Genomic DNA, 10,240 nt, shown 5'->3' with positions numbered 1-10,240 from the left:
TCTCATTATTGTTAAAAATACATAATAAACACATTTGCTAGGCAAATTAAAAGTATTCTGCAAAAACTGTGGAGAAAAATCCAGACATGTCCTGCCCCTTCCACCTTGTTTTTTTCATTCTACTCCTGGCACCTCTTTCATTCCACATTCTGGTACTATTATATTTGCCAAATGGAAACATGTTCAAACATCCTGCCTACCTTGTGGTGGCCACAGATAAGCAAAGATGAGAGATTACATCCTGCTATGCCTGCATGTACTGTCCTCCATCAAAGTAGTGCTGGCTAAAGGCACATTGCAACACTTCCAGACACTAAGCTGTTGGTACACAGAGAATTAATTCATTTGTGGTTCAGGAAAGTCAGCAGGATTTATGCAGTCAGCTAGTCTTTCTTCAGTCACCACTTATATCCATATATTCATTTTGGAAATGTTTCTCGTGACCTCCTTGCATTAGGGCAAACAATTTTATGCAAGATTTTTAGTTTCTGTTATTTTGCACCACCATCACACACCTATGAGTTAAATCTGATTATCATAAAGACAAGTGAGATGTTCCATGTGTTCTGCTACATTGTTCTAGAAGCACTGATTTAAAAAAAAAAAATAATAACTTTTGAAGACTTCTTTCTGAGATATACACACTAAAAATTCTGCTGTATGCAGTTGTGGTCAGTTGGGGTTTTTTTGTTTCTTTCTCCAATTTTCATTATAATACTACTAATAGTAAAAAAATGTTTCCAGTAAAAATGTTTCTGGTATGAAAGACTTTGTTAAAACATTACCAAAATGAATAGGTAAAATGAGAACTATTCAATCATTTAGCTATTCACTGATTGATGTGAATCAGAATTCAGAAAAAAACACGCATAGTAAAGCTGAAGGAATATCAACTGAAATGGCTGGATTTCATGAGACAGCAAAAATACAGAGAACATGGCAGTTATAGGACAAAAATTGCAGGGAAGAGCAGAGAAGTGTCCAAGGAAAATGGACATTGACACTAGTCTACGTGAATATTCAATGTGGTCACCAGGGAGACCTCAAAGTAAACCAGGAAGCTTTTAATCGACACAAACAGTCAGAAGTATTTTGTTTCATAAAGCTCTAAGATAGAATGAGCTGCTGTAGTAAGCACAGGTAGGTCTCTACAGTTCATCAGTGCCATCTTTGAACACAGCTTGCAGCAGAGCAATGATCATGATGTGCCTTATCTTTCTGCAACTGAGGAGATGTTCAAAGAAGACTGCTTCTGTGCAAAGTAAGAGACTGAACTTGGGAGTAGCATTTGGTATATGGCATTTTTCCAAAATGTATTTGCTAAATAAGGTATCACTGTAATTCCTTTTGCCATTGGACTGTGGCATGCATCTGCTTTATTTATTTGATAAATGTTATACAGCCAATGAAGGGAGCACATTACCTGTGAAGAATAATTCAATCCTTTTGAGTTGAGTTATGCTTAGAAAATCAGAGTGAGAGCATTCTCTTAGGTAGGGATAGGATGGAAGTTGCCTGGAATGAATTCAGACCATTGCCTTTCATTACCACAAACCTCTTTTTTTCATACATCATCCAGTAGTTTTGTTCCAGCATTCAAGATTACTTCCCCAATTTACAATATTGACAACTTTCTCTTTTCACATATATTCATCTTGTTTGGGCGTGTGGCTGCATAAGCTTTTTTGTTTGGATCAAGAGAGCGTTTGTACCGCGAAACAATCCTGGAGCGTTTCCTTTCAGATGGAACAAATTCCTTTCAGATGAGGCAAAACTTGAAGATGAGCTCCGCCTACTTGGGCAATCTATCAACAGCACCTGACAGCAGTTAGTCTGAAATAAAGTCTCTTGAAACATGCCTTGTGTGGACACCAAGTTCTCCACACCAACTGCAAAACTCAGGGCAATGCTTGCCCTGATTTTTTTAAGACAAGTGACAATGAGTAGCAAATGTAATTGCTTGGTTTTTTAAGGAAATTATATAATTCAGCAGTCTTGAGTTTTGCCTGCTCCTGGGAAATCATCCCTTCTGTGTAAAAAGAGACTAAGACACCATGTCTCTAAGATGCCTGGAAGTATATCTGGGGCAAACAGAAATAAGCCACAATCTTATTTTTTGGTTATGACCACAGTATGTTTCATCACTTATCTTTCTCATCTGAAACTAAACAGGGCAAATAAAAACCTAACAGAGTTTTAAAGTCCTTTACGTATATTTTTCCACTATTTTTACCTTAAGCTTTGTTGCACAAGATAATTTTGATGAAATCATTAAGATTATCATTGTATGTACACATTTTTAAAGGTACAAGAAAAAATTATCAAGAAATATAATTGCAGGTAATTACTTAAGCACAGTCAAAACTGCATAAAAATTACGTATTATACAATTTGAGAACAGAAAATCTATTGAGGAAGAAATATTCAAAAACACTGTAATCAGCAGGGTATGCAAAACCTTTTGATTCAGAAAGATTAAAATAGGAGTGGAAAATTGGAAATTGAAAATACAAAAGTAATGTTGCAGTGTTTGGTTGCATCATATTAGTATGTTGTTTTATTTCAATATCCTTATTGCCTTCATCATGGTAACTAATTATCATGGCAAGGCCAGAGGTGAAAGGCTGACTGGGAAGCCAGCTAACAAATGATGACAGCAGATGCTTGAAAACAGAAAGACCAAGATGACGCAGTAGTAACTGTCATGGAGGGAACTTGCCATGGGGATTAGCCACTGCCTTCATATTGATATTTTTATTAAGTCCTGTCAGCACAAAAAAATGGGAGTTTTCCTATATAATTTACCAATGGCACAACAGATGGAAGAGAAGTATGTGACCCTGCAGTATGGCTCATAATGATGTTTACCCATGAACTCCTCCTGCACTAAGAATTTACACCTCTGTGTTATTGTTTTTAATTTTAAAAACAAAACTAACCACTTGCCATCCACAGTCACAGAGTAAGGAAAAGAGTTGTGTGTCAAGATTCCTATGACTCACCAGTATATTATTTCTTCTAACTAAAAAAAGAAATAGCAAATGCTGCCTTAATTCAGGTTAACTGTTTTCAAAAGAGTTAGAGAAGTACCAAAGGCACCTGTAGTGCACTGATTCAAGTGTTCATTATATATATAGTGAGAAAGGCACTCAGACTTCATTGGATATTGATTAAAATTTGGTTTGTTGGAGATAACCTGAGAAAGTAAAAAGAAATAGCACAGATAAATCTTATGTATCTTCAGATGCTGGGAACACAAAGCTGCATCGGCCAGATCTCTAGTCAGGGCATGCCACACCATGCAAATCCCATCTGTGGCAAGTTTTGCAGGCACTGAAGAGTTTAGAGCAGTGGGAGCTGCCTAAAGGCTTTTCCATTCAGGTGAGCTGGCTCCAGGTGTACCTGCAGCCACATGGTGCATGCAGCAGAGCTCAGGCCTGCACCTAATTGCATCAGCTCTCACTTGAGTCACTAATTTCTGCATGGACACATATCTGTTTAGGACTCTGACACCACTGATCAGGGTACTGGCCCACCTTCAGCTGAATGTTGTGTACTGTCCTGTCAATATATTAACAAATTCGAAGAGATTTCACATAACTACTATATACTAGGGGTATACTAGGGAAAATGAGAAGCTTACTTTTCAGGAAAGGTTTACGTTAATTTGGCTTGTCTACGTTAAATTGAAGACAGACTACAGCTACTGTCTATAAACAATACATCCAGTAGATACCAATGAACTACTTTGTTAGGATTAAGCATGATAAGTCACAGAGAGAACAATATAACTGACACCTGAGATGGTAATGAACTAGCCAAAGGGCAGAGAAAGCCCCTTCCTATCCTGTGTTTCCCAAGCTCAGGCTTTCTAGGTGCCATATATACACATTGCACAGGTATCCACAGCCAAGCTTTGGTCACAGACAAGGAAAAAAATGCATTTATAATCAAATACATATAAAACTGTCAGAAAATTGTGCCTAGGGGGTCAGAGATGAAGTCCTCTAAAAACTGGAGGGCAGAGCAGGGGCTTACAGTTTAGATGATAAAAAGATTACATGGAAATAACCAAACAAAATTCTTTATGAGATCATCTCCTGCAAGTCTTCTCCTCTTCTTTGAGCTGCTTTGTTTGAATGTAGTATTGACCAAAAAAATCCCTAAGAGATCTAACAAAATTATTACAGACGAGGAAAGAAGAGGCGGAAGCATTGTTGTGACTAGAAACACCTGAATAATATTTTTTCAGATTAAATAAAGCTTTCTTGTGAAATACCTACCTTATGTAGTAGACAAATATTCAAATTATTCTGTTAATAAAAAAGGAAAAAAATAAAAAGTATGCTTTTGTTTGGTTAGTACCTCATCTTCTCATCAGTTTGTTATCTCAATCCAGCTACCACCTTTCCATTATTTTCTTTTTAAGCCAGAAACAAGCAAGCACCATTACGAGCATCCTATACTGTTTGATTAATCATCTGGTTTTAAAACCAGCATGGTACTGATACAGCTCCCAGGCTTCTGTAACTCCCTGTTGTTTTTTTCAGATCCATGTAAATAATCCAACTGAAAACATTTCTCTAACATTAAAGGAAGACTTTTGAAAACAGCTGTTTTGAATTGTTATGAATTGTTCAAAGTTTGTAGTCATAGCAGTGGTTTGTTGGAAAAAATCCATAACACTGGAACTGTAACAAATTTATATTTACACTGGTAGCCTAGGCAGAACAGAGGTTGTTCAGGGAATGAACAACATCGAGGGCTCCTGGGTAAATAAAGCAATAGTTGAATCTGGAAAGAGGGACTGAAAAAAGAAGCACCAGCATTTGACAGAATGGGTCTTTGCTGTTTATTCCTTTGGGGTCAGTGGGAAATGGGGCTGGCAACTTTAACTCAATGTTAATCGAGGGTTTGCACTGGAACTTCTTATAACATTTCAGCACTGACCATTTGTCACCTGGATGGGCTCTGCTGGGCTCTGCTCTGCTGGGACCCTGGGGCTCTGCTGAAGACCTAGGCAGAGCATGTTCATGACTCCCTCCTGGCTGCAGACTGGATTCTCTTCCGAGGAAAGCCAAAGAGCTTTCAACACGTTTACTTTTTTCTGCTGAAAAGAAAGTGGTTATTGTTTCAATCTAATGCATTTAAACAATTTAAATTATTTCAGCTACACTACTGTTATAAAAAAGATATGACTATTCATTTCCCCTTATGTCTAAACATAAAATAAATCTCATAATTAAAAATTCAGTAGAGGCAGTCAGAGTAATGTGAATAGACAAGGTATTCTTTCTCCCCTCTGAAACACTACTGATTAGGACACATAGTATTCAGTGTTGTCAGTGTTGTTATCACTTGATCATTACAAAAACCATTCTAACAGAAGCCAGCAGTATTTTTAAGTACTAAGACGTTTAAACTCTTTTATGAAGCCTTCTGAAGGCACTATATGCCTTTGCTAACCTGTTGTCTATCTCTTCGTCAATCTTACCATCCGAGGAGATGAGGCTACCTAGGTAATTAAACTGCTGGACTGATTTGAGCTCTGATTCGCCAATGGTGATATGGGGATGATGGAATAAACACTTGAAGAAAAGTACAAAGATCAGTGTTTACAGAGCCATAGTGCTGTCTACTCTCTTATATGGATCTGAATCATGGGTCATCTACCGCCACCACCTGCGACTCCTAGAACGCTTCCATCAACGCTGCCTCCGCACAATCCTAAACATCCATTGGTCAGATTATGTGACCAATACATCTGTCCTAGAACAAGCAGCAGTCACAGGTATTGAGGCCATGTTGATGAGAACACAGCTGTGCTGGGCAGGGCATGTCTCAAGGATGAAGGACCACCACCTCCCTAAGATCTTGTTTTTTATGGTGAACTTTGCCACTGGCTGCCACAAGAGAGAAGCCCTGAAGAGAAGATACAAGGACTCCCTGAAACATCATCTCAGCTTTGGCCATACTGATCAACATAACTGGTCTACTCTGGCCTCAAATCAGGAGGTCTGGAGACACACCATCTGTAACGCTGCTGATGCTTTTGAGAAAGCACACAGGATCACCCTTGAGGAGAAAAGGCAACGCAGAAAGATTTGTGCCTTGCAGAATATACCATCTAAGGAGTCTTTCTGCTGCGCCTTTTACAACCAGACTTGTCTATCTCATATTGGCCTTTTTAGCCACCAGCGCGCTTGTAACAAACATGGGTAGAGCCCTTCCCAAATCTTCGTTCACGAAGCCTAGCCATGAAAAAAAGGTCTGCTCTACACGATGAACAGTATCCCCTGAATCAGGAAGTGTAGTGAGTTAAAGGAGGCAATACAGGAATGTCCTCAAACTAATTTTTGTATATTGAAAACTCACTTTTGAAGTTGAAACTACAAAGCTGAGAAGGACACAGTGACCTGCATCTGTTACTTGTGTTGCACTGCATAAAGCTCAGTTGTGTATTTTTATTAAGGGTTTCTTATTCTGATAATGCAACTGGACTTGTCTATCTCACACTGGCCTTTTTAACCCACTAGCGTGCTTGTAGCAAGTGTGGGTAGAGTCCTTCCCAAATCTTCATTCACGAAGGCTAGCCATGATGATGATGAAGACATTTAAACATATTTTTTACAGTTTTTCATGTAATGAAAAAAAAAAACAAGCCATTGAGTAAACATTTTGGTATGTCACATTTATATTATTTCATCCTTTTCCTAAATACTATTTTATCATTAACTTCTAATGAAACCAGTACACCACGTTAGGGAAGTAGTACTGCATTCAAAAGCAAATTCTCTGCTGTCTGATGTACCTACACAAAACAAGCAATCTTATAAAAAAAAAGTAATTACCGCTGCTGCTGTCCTCCCCTCTCTCATTTGTCTGGCTTCACTATTTATTGTTTTTTTAATCATGTAAGAAACTTCAGACAAAAGGATCAAAACACAATCAGGTATAACTTGGGACAAACCACTCATACCCACTGAAAAACTTAATCCTGCAGTAAAACCACCGAGCAGAGCAGGCAGGTGCAGGAGCACAGCACTCCCCTCTGCACTGCACTGGAGGCAGTGTGCAAACTGTGTGAGCTGGTATGAGATTCGAGCTGGGAGGGGGCAAGGGCAAGCCAGTCAGGTTACTTGTCCCCACTGGTCTGTCAGTCAGAGCCTAGGGTCCTCTGCATCAGTAGAGCAATGTTCTTCATATCAGGGTTATTCTCTCAAGGCTGCTGATGATTGGAAGGTGTTTTGGATAAGTCAGGTAGTCATCCATCGCACTCATTTGAAGATTACCATGTATGTCTATCAAATGACAGACTGGAGGTTAAGAGAGTTCCAGCTCCCAAGGCATCTCCAGGAAGATGCATACTCACAAAAAGGGACACAAACCTCCTGTATGCAATTAAATGCTCATAGCACAGTCACCATCTCTTCTTGGCTTTCTACAAAAAGCAGGAGAACAATAGAGAACTTACCAAGAAAAAAAATAATCACCTTTAATTTAAAAAGCTTTGCTGGAACTATAACTTAGCTCAAACACCTCTGACTATGGAGTTAGCATAATTCTTTAGGTTTTAAGAGATGCTTATCCCTGACAGATGCGTCACAGCAAAATTAACCTTGTCAAAATCAGAACGGAAGGCCCCATCGGTGATTGGGAACTGAAATACTAAAGTATTCTTGAATTTCTACCACAATATCCATTTCAGTTTTGTGAAGAATTGCTTTTGTTGGTTTTTTGGGGTTTGGGTTTTATTTTGGTCGGTTTGTTTTGTTTTCTTGCATCTGGTAACAAAATGAGAGGGAAAGAGACATCTCCTCTGTGTGATACTTGCTCAGGTTTCCTAGTCTTCACCTGCAAGAACAAACCATAACACCTTCTCACAGGGATGTGCTCTGGATAGCTCCTTCTCATCACAGGCATTTCTCATTACTTCTGCACCAAGTCAAGCTAAAGTTTGTTTGATAGACACTTCACTGTCTGTCAGGACACCACAAGGGCTGGCAGCTCCATCCCAGTGGCCCCAGGAAGGAAGCAGGGTGTCTTAGTTTCTGCTGGGATAGAGCTATTTCTTCTCAGTAGCTGGTACAGTGGTGTAGTTCTGATTCAGAATGAGAGTATGTCAGTACAAAACATAGTGATGTTTTGGGTTTTGCTAACAGAAGAAAACTGGGAGGGAGTTGAGCCAGGACAGATGACCCCAACTGGCCAAAGGGATATTGCATACCATAGAACATCATGCCAAGTATATAAAGAAAGTGTGGAAGTTACCCAGAAGGGGGGCAGGGGTGGATATTTGGCTTTTTTCCTCTTTCCTTTTTTATTATTATTTACCATTATTAATGTATTTTACTTTGTTTTCAATTACTAAATTGTTCTTACCTCAAACTACAAGTTTTACTTTCGATTCTCCTCCCAATTTCAGTGGGGTTGGGGGGACAGAGAGGGGGGTTGAGCAAGTGACTACATGGTGCTTCAGTTCCAGCTAGGCAGAAAATACAACACAGGGATAAGTGGGACTCTTGGGCCCTAAGGAGGGCAGTTAAGGTTTATTTCTGCCCTAGGGGCCCTGATATTTATAAACCATCAGTAAGAAGAGACCACCCGTTCTCTGCAAATACTAGACAAGACTTATAAAATGCCTTGTTAAAATCATCTCTATATTTTTAGAAAGGGGAAGTTTCCATTTCATTAGAAAAAAATGAAACCAGAATTTCAAAAAAAGAGCAAGCACAAAACTACAGAAAAAAGTGTGTAGGTGCTGAACAGTCTCTTTAAAGCTCTTGCAAGACAAACATCCAAACACAGAACACACACAAAACAAGAATTTAATAAAGAAAACTTGCAAATTTTACATCATAAGCATCATAACCTTCCATTAAAATCTTATTCCTGAGTTCATTTTATGTGCAGAAATTAGACTGATTCTCTGGACATCTGCTTTAGTGTCCTCCTGAAGTCACTGGCTTTCTTTTTTTTCCCCAATCCACTTTCTGTCTCTTGCTTCATCCAGAGGCTTGGGTTTGGTTAATTTGCTTCCCTTTGAGTTCATTACCCAGAAGACATCCATGAATTACATTAGCTTTACTCATCTCACATGGAGATCTTCTTTATTCTCCTTACTGAATGGAAAGTAAGGATTGCAATTGTTTTGCTTGCAATGGTTTTGAGGAGGATGGGACTAAGCTAATGTGTAAGACTTGAAAAGCTCACATGGGAGGGCTTTGTCACAGCACTGGCCACTTTCCTAGCGTTCCTTTAGTCCAGGCAGGAAATTTGCTGGTCAGGCTGGCTTCAGCTCTTGCAGTATACCATGCTGAGTGCAATTACCAGGGAACAGTGATTTTCTTTGACTTGATTCTTCCCACCCCACTCTTTTAATCTCTAAGTAGGCAGACTTAGTTCAAAGGTGCTGCATCTTGGAAGAGGTGGGGAATGAACAGCAAGTCATCTACCAGCTCCTGTTTAAAAGGAATTTATGCCGTGCTGCTGCCAGCATGGAAGTGATTCTTACAGTGATCCCCTTCCTAAGGTGAAGCAACAAATGCACGGGACCTTCAAACACACATTAATTTACAGCCTGAACCCTTGCCTGGGTTAGACAGATGTATAATACACATTAGGTCTGAAAAGAAGCAAAATCATTATCAATAGAGGTCTTGAAAACACTTCATTTGGGAGATTTCACATGACAATGCAAACACAGAATTACTTACTGCCGCTGGTTAGACAGAAGTTAAAAGAAGTTCCTGGACTCAAAAAAAACCCCAACCTCCCCACTGTGAGGTGGTATATAAAAATTCATTTCAGAAGAACTTATCTAATGGCTTTCTTATCTTATCTATCTTGCATGAAAAAACAAGTCCAGTATTAAATGAGCAAGTAAACAGAGCTGGCATTACTTGTACTAGAAGAAGGTATCCAGTAACAGCTTTCAAGGAGTCCAAAACAGAGCACAAAAAGTATAGACCATTTTATCTTATTAGGACTGGAAATGATGCTTTACACCCTATGGTAAGCACATGAGCCCCTATGAAATCAACATGCAGTCTTATGCCAGACCAGTCCCTACAGCCCCACTGCAAAGGCTGTGGCTTTCCTTAAGCAGATGAGTCAGCACTTGCCCCAGGAGTCAAGCAGAGAAGGGTGCCTCTCACACATTTCCTCCATTTGAGGTCTCCTGCATTTCCCCCCAGCTCTGGAGGAGCTGCAGCAGAAGACTGCTCACTGGAACACTGCT

The sequence above is a fragment of the Pseudopipra pipra genome, chromosome 2 (genome assembly GCF_036250125.1).
Source record: "Pseudopipra pipra isolate bDixPip1 chromosome 2, bDixPip1.hap1, whole genome shotgun sequence".
NCBI classification, from domain to species: Eukaryota; Metazoa; Chordata; class Aves; order Passeriformes; family Pipridae; genus Pseudopipra; species Pseudopipra pipra.
This window is presented reverse-complemented; position numbering follows the sequence as displayed.